The sequence below is a fragment of the Miscanthus floridulus genome, chromosome 13 (genome assembly GCF_019320115.1).
Source record: "Miscanthus floridulus cultivar M001 chromosome 13, ASM1932011v1, whole genome shotgun sequence".
NCBI lineage: Eukaryota > Viridiplantae > Streptophyta > Magnoliopsida > Poales > Poaceae > Miscanthus > Miscanthus floridulus.
Window position 1 is genome coordinate 4,942,507 of NC_089592.1, and position 12,515 is coordinate 4,955,021.

Genomic DNA, 12,515 nt, shown 5'->3' on the forward strand with positions numbered 1-12,515 from the left:
AAAATCAAGTGCTGCATCAGATTGAAGAAGCCGGGTGGAGAGATCTTCTCCAACTTACAGAGCAACACAGGTGTCATTCTTTCCAAGCCAGCAATCATGGTCCGAGATAACTCCTTGGCACAAAGCTAGCGAAAGAAATAACTCAACTCTGCCAGCACTAGCCAGACATGCTTAGGGACATAGCCTCGAACCATCGTCGGAAGAAGCCACTCAATCCATATGTGGTAGTCATGACTCATCATCCCTAAGACTCGCATAGTAGATAAGTTCACCCCCTTCTCAGATTAGCTGCATACCCATCAGGGAACATTAACGTCTAGATCCATTCTAGTACTTCCCTCCTTTGGGGCTTGCTCAAGACAAAATCGACCTTAGGCCTTCTCCATGTCTTGCCGCGACTAGGAGGCTTCATATGTTGGTTTGGTCTATCGCATAGCGTTGCTAGATCCACTCTAACCTTAACGTTGTCCTTTGACTTGTCAGGAATGTCCATGATTGTTGCCCAAAGTGCCTCGGTGACATTCTTTTCAGTGTGCATTATATCAATGTTGTGTGGAAGGAGAAGGTCATCAAAATAGGGGAGCCGAGTCAAGCCCGACTTATGAGTCCACATATGTTGCTCTCCATATCCCACAAAACCACCTTCTGGATTGACCACGAGACCATCTATCTGTTCACGAACCGTGGCACCAATCATTATCGGTGGTGCAGGGTCTATCACTACAACACCTTTCGTAAAGTTCTTAATGTTTCGTAAAGTTCAACCATTAATATTATTACATAATTTTTATTAATTATTAAGATTTATAGAGGAGAGGAACTAACGCGGGATTGGAACAAAGTGTGTGGTCTTAGACGCTAACGTTCAAAGGAGAAATATGCTACATTATCTGATTTTTTTAGAATTACATAGTATAACGTTGACGTCCACAACACGCACGCACACTCACCGTGGAACACACGTACGCAAACCTACCCCTATGAGCACCTCTGAAGGACCGAGAGTCACCACATGCACCTCACTGTCGACGGAGACGTCGTTTAGCACTGAAACCATAGCGCCGTTAAATCCTGTAAAAATTTCAGAAAAATACGAGCACCCATGCCAAGTCGAGGACTTTGAACCCAGGTAGATAAGTTCCACCAAAAGAACCGAACCAACTAATCTATGATCAAGATCAGCTCGTTGCTACATTATCTGATGATAAGGAGACACATCTGGGGCCAGAATTGAGTTCGTACGAAGGCTGAAGCTGGCAAAGTTAATTGCATTGAACCAAATTAAATTATAATGACAACAAACTTCCGTTGATTCATTGTGTTCTTCCTTATTTCTGTAGTTTTGTTTGCATATACGTCTATATACATTTAATATATAATCATGTAATAAATCATTGAATCATGTTTTAATTTTAACCAATATTTGTTTGTCATCAAGTGAAGGTGACTTCTATACTAATACATGTGATCAGATATCTATATCATTTTGGGATTTGGACGCCGCCTATAGCAACCATAAAACACGTGTACCACACATGCATTGCTACTTGTGACCACAAAATGTGAATGAATCAAGTGGGGAGCGATCCTTTCTTCAAAAAAAGTTTCTAATGGCGCCTCAGTGTATTATTAAGAATAGTTGGATTGCCATGTCAGCACAATGGTGTTGGAGTTGTTCCAAATTCACTCCAGGATATAGGCCGGGCTTCTGACGGAGCGAAGCGGAGGCCCGTCGCCGGAGGCTTGGGCCGAAGCGTAGGGTTTCGTCGCCTTGCCCTTGTGGGCCATAGCAAATGCCTTGAAGATGGAGCAAGGCTGGCCACCATGTGACACCGACTGCGAGAAAAACAATAAGATAATTAGAAATCATGCAGAATTGAGCGTTAGAATAAATAAATGAATTCGTGTACCCATGTTTCTGTGTATCTGCTATGGTTGCAGCTGCCTTGATGGTGTGCTACACCTGGCATCATCAAACGCCACTCCTGGCACAAGTTGTGCGTCTCCTCCCACTCACATGAGCCCCACTTGTCCACCATCTATTCCTAGCACTGGGGATGCACGGCGCACCAATAAGGAATCATCTACAGGCCATCAAGTACATGACATATCAGAAGATGAAATTAGACCTACTTAATCTCAAAAGGAATTAGTATTAATGTTATGTATTTACCTGCAGGTACTGGTCTCGGGTCAGCGTCATGGTCCTTGTGTCCCTTTTGGTGACCTTCGTTCCAAGGACGGTCCCGTGGTAAGTTACGACGGCCTAGATGCGCGCCTCGTAATGCATGTCCACGATGAGTTTTTTGCAGCATTTGGTAGCCACCGCATCCGCCCTGGCCTCATGTCCGTCCTGGCATCTAAAGAAATCCTACATACAAACACGATGTATCCATTCACTATTTCAAGAATGCCCAATGAATGCGATTTTTTGAGCAATGTGGTGCGGGGAGGACTTACCCACAACTCTTGCTTCACCCACTCCGCCTTGTTGTTGAATACCCTGCGGGCCCGATCTGCAGCATCGGGGGTGGTGGCGTAGTGGTCAAACGAGTAGGCTGGCCCCGTCACTCCGGCGTACTCAACCAGGCCAGGGAAGTGCTCCTTGCACAGAAGACCGAGGATGCCATTGACTTGGCGTGTGTGAGCACCTCCACTCGCCACAATCGTCCAGTTCCTGCCCAAGTGATTAAGAAAAATTATTAGTTTCTATTTTGATTTTCAACATATTATATAAAGTAGTGATAACATCAAAAGTTACTTACTTTTCCCCCTCAGGTCGAATCAGCGGGCGTCTCTCATGAGGTATCGGTCGCTAAGGGAGGCTCACGGGACCTCACAAGTAGATGCTCGACGAACTAGAGGAAGCGGAACCCCCTACTGTCGCCTCCTCCTCCTCGTCCTCCTGTGCCTCCTTGGCGTCCTCCTAGGGCACCTGCTCCTCCTCCTCCTCCTCCTCCTCCTTCTCACGTGACGGGGCGGCAGGCGACGGCTCCCTCTTGTGGCTGCTCCTCCTCCTACTCTCCCCTAGTGCTGCGGTGCTTGTCCTTCGGTACAAGGATGTTAGCTTCCTCATCCCACCGCCCACCATCTTTGTTCAATTACCTGCAATTAAAAAGAGTAAACCAATAAGCACAGATAAACAAGAAGTACTTAGAATGAGATGCAAAATAAACAAAACATAATTACAAAATAAAATAGTATTACATGTATTAGAAATAATCTTCATGATCAGGATTAGCTGGATCATAAGTCTCATCATCACTATCAATCATGTTGAAATAATCAACACTATTCGAATGAGCAATGTTGCCATTGTTATTGTCTAAATGTAATCGCTCAAGCATTTGTAAGTCCTTCACATTTTGCACCTCATCTCCAGCGCCCTCTTCAATAACCGTTTCATTGTCTACTTCCATTCCGATCGCTTCGGTTAAGTCTATCTCAAACCTCCCTTCTAGTCCCTCTTCTTGAAAGAACTCTCCGTCATATGTGTTTGAGTCTAAGTTGTAATCTTCATCGTTTGGGACAGGCACTTTACCATGTGGCGATACCCTATGCACAATATCCCAACCCTTAAGATGCCTTTTGGTTTGACACACATATGAGAGATAATAAACTTGCATGGCCTATTTGGCCATAATATAGACATCGTCTCCTGGTAAGACGGAATCCTGTCGAATTTTGACTAGCCCAAGATTAGAATATGTCCGTCTCATTACTTCAGGATCAAACCAATGGCATTTGAATATGACGGGATTAAAAGGTTTGGAACCATGAAACTTGAGTTCGTATATTTCTTCAATTCTTCCATAATACTCGACCCCATCAACGCCGGACGTAAAAACTACAGAACTTGTGGTTCTTTGATTGGGCCGACTCTGCTCGTAGCTTGTTATGCGAAAGCGATATCCATTCATGTCATATCCGGAAAATGACTTGACCCTATAGGCAAAGCCATCGGCAACCTGTCTCAACTCGGCACGCATAGACGCATCCCTTTGGCCCTGCAACCTCAAGTAGGATACATTGTTATATTATTCGCACGTACAAGTAACTTAGAATGTCAAACTAAGTATGAGCTAAATTGGACGATACCTTTCATTTGAACCAAGAAATAAAATCGGGCATTCCATTTCCTGCACCCTATCTAAGAAGGGTATCTAGCTGCTGCGCGGTAGGATCCCTTGATTGATGCCAGAATTCATGAAGAAATTCCCTGTACCAATGAGAAACAAGGGGGTTAGATGTAGAATAGTGACGGCATATTTAACAAGCTCGTTGAGAACTTACTGCATGTACGGCACCACTTTGCCAAGGTTGGTCAACACATATAGCATGATATGGCGCCACTCTTCATGATTCAAGGTCTTAGGGGTCGATGCACTTGTGCTTCTGAGTTGCCCTCAGAAAAGGCTGAGGTTCGATTCATTTTTGCCAGCATTGTAATGAGCGGGTGGATTATACACGTTAGGGAGGTTGTCACCATAATATGTTGTTGTGAAGTTTGCCACCTCCTCCAGAATGTATGCCTCCGCAATGGAAGCCTCGATTTTGCATTTATTTCTACATTTTTTTCGAAGAACCTTTAGACATCTCTCGATTGGATAGCACCAACGGCCCTACACGGCCCCCCCCCATTCGTGCCTCTACGGGAGGTGCAAAATCAAGTGCTGCATCGGATTGAAGAAGCCGGGTGGAGAGATCTTCTCCAACTTACAGAGCAACACAGGTGTCATTCTTTCCAAGCCAGCAATCATGGTCCGAGATAACTCCTTGGCACAAAGCTAGCGAAAGAAATAACTCAACTCTGCCAGCACTAGCCAGACATGCTCAGGGACATAGCCTCGAACCATCGTCGGAAGAAGCCGCTCAATCCATATGTGGTAGTCATGACTCATCATCCCTAAGACTCGCATAGTAGATAAGTTCACCCCCTTCTCAGATTAGCTGCATACCCATCAGGGAACATTAACGTCAAGATCCATTCTAGTACTTCCCTCCTTTGGGGCTTGCTCAAGACAAAATCGACCTTAGGCCTTCTCCATGTCTTGCTGTGACTAGGAGGCTTCATATGTTGGTTTGGTCTATCGCATAACGTTGCTAGATCCACTCTAACCTTAACGTTGTCCTTTGACTTGTCAGGAATGTCCATGATTGTTGCCCAAAGTGCCTCGGCGACATTCTTTTCAGTGTGCATTACATCAATGTTGTGTGGAAGGAGAAGGTCATCAAAATAGGGGAGCCGAGTCAAGCCCGACTTATGAGTCCACATATGTTGCTCTCCATATCCCACAAAACCACCTTCTGGATTGACCATGAGACCATCTATCTGTTCACGAACCGCGGCACCAATCATTATCGGTGGTGCAGGGTCTGTCACTACGACACCTTTCGTAAAGTTCTTAATGTTTCGTAAAGTTCAACCATTAATATTATTACATAATTTTTATTAATTATTAAGATTTATAGAGGAGAGGAACTAACGCGGGATTGGAACAAAGTGTGTGGTCTTAGACGCTAACGTTCAAAGGAGAAATATGCTACATTATCTGATTTTTTTTAGAATTACATAGTATAACGTTGACGTCCACAACACGCACGCACACTCACCCCGAAACACACGTATGCAAACCTACCCCTATGAGAACCTCTGAAGGACCGAGAGTCACCACATGCACTTCGTTGTCGACGGAGACGTCGTTTAGCACTGAAAGCATAGCGCCGTTAAATCCTGTAAAAATTTCAGAAAAATACGAGCACCCATGCCAAGTCGAGGACTTTGAACCTAGGTAGATAAGTTCCACCAAAAGAACCGAACCAACTGATCTATGATCAAGATCAGCTCGTTGCTACATTATCTGATGATAAGGAAACACATCTGGGGCTAGAATTGAGTTCGTACGAAGGCTGAAGCTGGCAAAGTTAATTGCATTGAACCAAATTAAATTATAATGACAACAAACTTCCGTTGATTCATTGTGTTCTTCCTTATTTCTGTAGTTTTGTTTGCATATACGTCTATATACATTTAATATATAATCATGTAATAAATCATTGAATCATGTTTTAATTTTAACCAATATTTGTTTGTCATCAAGTGAAGGTGACTTCTATACTAATACATGTGATCAGATATCTATATCATTTTGGGATTTGGACACCGCCTATAGCAACCATAAAACACGTGTACCACACATGCATTGCTACTTGTGACCACAAAATGTGAATGAATCAAGTGGGGAGCGATCCTTTCTTCAAAAAAAAGTTTCTAATGGCGCCTCAGTGTGTTATTAAGAATAGTTGGATTGCCATGTCAGCACAATGGTGTTGGAGTTGTTCCAAATTCACTCTAGGATATAGGCCGGGCTTCTAACGGAGCGAAGCGGAGGCCCATCGTCGGAGGCTTGGGCCGGAGCGTACGGTACGGTATATACACCCTTGCTAGGGTTTCGTGGAGACTTGATTCTCTTGTAAGCCGCCATAGGCGTGTAACCCAAAACTCTTGAGATAGTGAGATTGTTGCTGGCTGGTGCCCGTGGTTTTTCCCCTTCACATCGGAGGGGTTTTTCACGTTAAATCGTGTGTCTCCTCTGTGGCTTGATTCTTTACTTCATATTCCTATACGTCGTTCATAACAAGTGGTATCAGAGCTTTGGTTGCTGTTAGGGTTCATGACGACGTCGATGAAGTTCGATCTTCCGCTGCTGAACTACGACACGCGGTTCTCGCTATAGCAAGTCAAGATGCGGGGGATTCTGGCGCAGACTCATGACTATGATGAGGCGCTGGATAGTTTCAGAAAGAGGAAGGCTGAGTGGACTCTAGAAGAGATCCACAAGGATCAGAAGGTGCTCGCCCTAATTCAGTTGCATCTTCATAATGATATTTTGCAGGAGTGTCTGAAAGAGAAAACTGCTGCAGAACTATGGCTGAAAGTGAAATCGATCTGTATGTCCAAGGATCTAACCAGTAAGATGCAGATGAAGATGAAGCTGTTCACCCTGAAGATGAAGAAGGAGGATTCAGTGATGAGCCACATCACTGAATTCAAGAAGATCGTCGCCGACTTAGTGTCGATGGAGGTGAAGTATGATGATGTGGACTTAGGTCTTTTACTGCTATGTTCTTTGCCAAATTCGTATGCAAATTTTCATGACACCATACTTTTGAGCCGTGATGAACTAACCCTAAAGGAAGTTTATGAGGCTCTCCAGTCTAGGGAGAAGATGAGAGGCATGGTGCAGAATAACGGGACGTCGTCCTCCAAGGGCGATGCTTTGCATGTGAGAGGCAGAACTGAAAACAGATCCTCCAATGATGGCAATGATGGTAGAAAGAACTACGAAAGGAGAGGCCGTTCAAAGTCCAAGCCACATGGTAATAAAAAGTTCTGTGTTTATTGCAAGCTGACAAATCATAATGTTGAGGATTGCAGAAAAGTACAGAATAGGGAGAAGAGGAAAAACAAGTCGGCTGGTAAGGTCTCTGTTGCTGCTGCTGCGTCTGATGATGATTCTAGAGATTGTCTGGTAGTATTTGCTGGTTGTGTTGCTGGTCATGATGAATGGATTCTCGATTCTGCATGTTCATTTCATATTTGCACTAACAGAAATTGGTTTAGCTCGTATAAGCCTGTGCAGAAAGGGGATGTTGTGCGGATGGGAGATGATAACCCGTGTGACATTGTGGGGATTGGATCAGTTCAGATCAAGACTGATGATGGCATGACACGCACGCTAAAAAATGTCAGGTATATACCAGGGATGTCCAGAAATCTTATCTCATTGAGCACGCTTGATGCAGAAGGTTACAAATATTCCGGTTCAGATGGCGTTCTGAAGGTATCAAAAGGTTCTCTTGTTTGCTTGAAAGGTGATCTTAATTCTGCAAAGTTATATGTCCTTAGAGGGTGTACTTTACCTAGTTCTGATTCCGCTGTTGCTGCTGTTACTAATGATGAACCTAGTAAAACTAACCTTTGGCATATGCGTTTGGGACATACGAGTCACCATGGTATGGCAGAATTGATGAAGAGAAACCTGCTGGATGGCTGCACTTCGAGTAAAATAAAGTTTTGTGAGCATTGTATTTTCGGGAAGCATAAAAGGGTACATTTCAACACTTCTGTTCACACCACTAAAGGTACTCTTGATTATGTTCATGCTGATTTATGGGGTCCTTCCCGTAAGTCCTCACTTGGTGGTGCTCGTTACATGCTTACAATTATTGATGATTACTCTAGAAGGGTTTGGCCTTATTTTCTGAAACAGAAAGATGATACTTTTGCTGCTTTTAAGGAATGGAAAGTAATGATAGAAAGGCAAACTGAAAGGAAGGTAAAATTGCTTCGTACTGATAATGGTGGAGAATTTTGTTCGCGTGAATTTAATGATTATTGCAGATCAGAAGGTATTGTTAGGCATCACACCATACCCCATACTCCATAACAGAATGGTGTGGCCGAACGCATGAACAAAACCATCATGTCCAAGGCCCGTTGCATGCTGTCTAATGCCAGGATGAGCAAGCATTTTTGGGCTGAAGCTGCTAATACTGCCTGTTACTTGATAAACAGGTCACCTTCTATTCCACTAAATAAAAGAACTCCCATTGAGGTATGGTCTGGTATGTCTGCTGATTATTCACAGTTGAAAGTTTTTGGATGCACTGCTTATGCTCATGTTGATAATGGAAAATTAGAGCCTAGAGCTGTTATGTGTCTTTTCCTTGGTTATAGTTCAGGAGTCAAAGGCTATAAATTGTGGAATCCTGAAACAGGAAAGACTTTTATGAGCAGGAGTGTTGTTTTCAATGAATCTGTGATGTTTACTGACAGTTTGCCCTCAGATCATGTTCCAGAAAAAGAGCTGCAGCGTATGCACATGCAGGTGGAGCATGTTGATGATGATACAGGTGTGCAGGTGGAGCCTGTTGATGAGCATGGTGACCATGATAATGATGTTGCTGAGGATGATGCTCATGATGATGTTCAGCAAACTCCTCCTATTTTGCAGTTAGAGGAGGATTTACCTATTGCTCAACGCAAGTCAAAAAGGACAATTGCACCTCCTAAGCGTCTTATTGAAGAGTGTAATTTGTCTTACTATGCTTTGAGTTGTGCTGAACAGGTGGAGAATGTTCATGAGCCAGCAACCTATAAAGAAGCTATTCGTTGTGGTGATACTGAGAATTGGATTTCTGCTATGCATGAGGAGATGCAGCCTCTTGAGAAGAACAGTACATGGGAGATTGTACCTTTGCCTAAGAATAAGAAGACCATCAGCTGCAAATGGATCTTCAAGAGAAAGGAGGGTTTATCTCCAAGCGAGCCTCCAAAGTATAAGGCAAGGTTAGTTGCTAAAGGCTACAGTCAAATTCCGGGTGTTGACTACAATGATGTGTTCTCTCCAGTGGTAAAACACAGTTCAATTCGTACTTTCCTTAGTATTGTTGCTTCACATGATCTTGAGCTTGAGCAGTTAGATGTGAAGACTGCGTTTTTGCATGGAGAGCTTGAGGAGGACATATACATGGACCAACCAGAAGGGTTCATAGTGCCTGGCAAGGAAAAATATGTGTGCAAGTTGAAGAGATCCTTGTATGGTTTGAAACAGTCCCCTCGTTAGTGGAACAAGAGGTTTGATTCATTTATGTTAGCACACAGTTTTAAAAGATCTAAGTATGATAGCTGTGTTTACATCAAGCACGTTAATGGATCACCTATATATTTGTTATTATATGTTGATGATATGCTGATTGCTGCCAAGAGTAAGATTGAAATCACTAAGTTAAAGAAGCTATTGAGTAGTGGTTTTGATATGAAAGATCTTGGTAGTGCTAAGAAAATTCTTAGTATGGAAATTAGTAGAGACAGAAAATCTGGTTTGCTATTTCTTAGTCAACAAAATTATATCAAGAAAGTTCTTCAGCGTTTCAACATGCAAAATGCTAAGGCTGTTAGTACCCCTATTGCACCTCACTTTAAGTTGTCAGCTGCTCAGTGTCCTAGTACAGATGCAGAGATTGAATACATGTCAAGGGTTCCTTATTCTAGTGCTATTGGGTCTTTGATGTATGCCATGGTTTGCTCTCGTCCAGATTTGTCATATGCTATGAGTCTTGTTAGTAGATATATGTCTAATCCTGACAAAGAATATTGGAGGGCAGTTCAGTGGATTTTCAGGTACCTCAGAGGCACAGTAAATTCCTGTTTAAAGTTTGGAAGAACTAATAAGGGTCTTATTGGCTATGTGGATTCTGATTATGCTGCTGATCTGGACAGGCGAAGATCACTTACAGGTTATGTGTTTACTGTTGGCAGTTGTGCTGTGAGTTGGAGGGCTACTTTATAGTCAGTTGTTGCTTTGTCTACTACTAAAGCAGAATATATGGCTATTTGTGAAGCGTGCAAAGAATTAATTTGGCTGAAAGGTTTGTACGCTGAGCTTTGTGGAGTTGAATCTTGCATAAGTTTGCACTGTGACAGTCAAAGTGTAATTTACCTCACTAAAGATCAGATGTTCCATGAGAGAACTAAGCACATAGATATCAAGTATCATTTTGTGCGTGATGTGATTGAAGAAGGTAAGCTGAAGGTATGCAAGATTAGTACTCATGATAATCCTGCTGATATGATGACAAAGCCTGTTCCTGTTGCTAAGTTTGAGCTGTGCTCAAGCTTAGTTGGTTTAATTGGATAGTCTAAGAGACTATTATTGGCACCAGTGGTTTTCTATCTTTGTTATGTTCAGGATGAAGGGTTGATTTATGATATAAGATGAATTTGTCTCAAGGTGGAGTTTGTTGGAGTTGTTCCAAATTCACTCCAGGATATAGGCCGGGCTAGGGTTTCGTGGAGACTTGATTCTCTTGTAAGCCGCCATAGGCGTGTAACCCAAAACTCTTGAGATAGTGAGATTGTTGCTGGCTGGTGCCCGTGGTTTTTCCCCTTCACATCGGAGGGGTTTTCCACGTTAAATCGTGTGTCTCCTCTGTGGCTTGATTCTTTACTTCATATTCCTATACGTCGTTCATAACAAATGGTACCGGTGAGGGAGAAACAAAATGGTAGTGGTAAATACAGATATTTTTTTAGAGTAAAGTCCACTAGCGGTCATTAAACTTGTTCGGCTGTGTCATCCTGGTCCATAAACTCGTAAATCTACCGTTTAGGTCCTCAAACTTATTCATCTGTGTCATCTCGATTCCCTAAACTCACAAATCGCTCGTTTAGGTCATCATGCTTGTCCGGCTGTGTCATCCCGCCGGTCCGTAAACTTGCAAATCACCCGTTTAGATTCTCAAACTTATTTAGTTGTGCTGTAAACTTGTAAATTCTGTATTATTTATAGAACTGTCCCAAAGTTGTAAATCCGATTTTGTTAGACTCGTAACATGTACTTTAAATTAGAATAAAATAAATCACCATGTACTTTTTCTGTAGTTAAATTACTCAATAGGCACATATATTTTTATATGTTGCTCTGTGTTGTAAATAAAATCCCATAAATTTATCGGAGTGTTACATAGGCATGCTAAAACCGCTGAACACTCATGTAAGGTACTTGGAGTGATACTAATTGTTGTATTGTGAAGTACTTGGAGAGAACATATAGATAGATGCAGAGCAATCAAATAAGAGGAGATTACTGACCCGGCTGCCTGTATCATGCTGATGACTGTGTTGCAGAAGAAATTCGTTTTCCGCAGCGAGGAGACAAAGCCGCCAAGGAGGACAACCGTGGACAACAAGAGAGCCAGGAGGCCTGAGCCCTTCACAGCCAGCGAAACGTACGGACGCCCGAGCGTGCGTGTATACTAGAGCGCGCGTACTCGTACGCACGAGCGTGAGTGTGGGAGTACGCCGCCTGAGCATGCGTGGTATTAGGCCGCCGCTCCGGCGGCTTGCCGGATCCACCGCCGTTCCTCCCCTCTACTTGGGCACTATCCACCATCGTGCCACTAATTAAGGCTAGCTATTGATCAACTACTAGCTAGCAGCCTAGCGAGCTCGCTCTTAGCTTGGAACTGAAAACTACTACTAGTTGCTTCCTGCTAGAGATGCAACGAAGAAGGCTTCATGCATGGTGAACGGGAGCAATGTATGCACGCGTCAATGTGTTCTTGGAGTAGGATCGAGATGCAAGAAGCTGGTTCTCTGCTCTAACGTGGACGGTAGCTTATTTATAATATAAATGGATTAAGTCCACACGGACACGGTACGGTGCATTGTCATTCTGACTTTCTGAGCCAACCAGCTTCTTGCCAATACCTACCGGCCTGCAAATTGTCGTTTGAAAATCCGGCTATTCTAATTGACTCAAAACTCAGAAGCATGAAATCAGGCCCTATTTTCTCATTGGATGGTGTGTGCATGAATTCTACCCTCCCAAGGAACAAGTGGACAAGTGATTCTAAAATTAATAAAGCGGGAAGTCACATCGTCGGAGTGACAAGCGAACAAAAAAAAGGGTTTTTTATTCAAGTCATAACAATTTTTCGGAGATACACCA

At 43.1% G+C, this 12,515-nt stretch overlaps 1 long non-coding RNA gene across 2 annotated transcripts; it reads right to left on the reverse strand.

Moving 5' to 3' along the window:
• Positions 1-1,151: 1,151 nt before the first annotated feature.
• Positions 1,152-12,141, reverse strand: LOC136501509 (uncharacterized). Of its 2 annotated transcripts, XR_010770301.1 has the most exons (8): positions 11,657-12,141; positions 4,099-4,219; positions 3,208-4,007; positions 2,766-3,105; positions 2,461-2,677; positions 2,174-2,371; positions 1,911-2,084; positions 1,152-1,836 (listed from the first exon to the last, which is right to left on the reverse strand). It is a non-coding gene; the product is annotated as an uncharacterized lncRNA (long non-coding RNA). The 2 variants fall into 2 exon arrangements; XR_010770302.1 differs by lacking the exons at positions 3,208-4,007; positions 4,099-4,219.
• Positions 12,142-12,515: the final 374 nt, after the last annotated feature.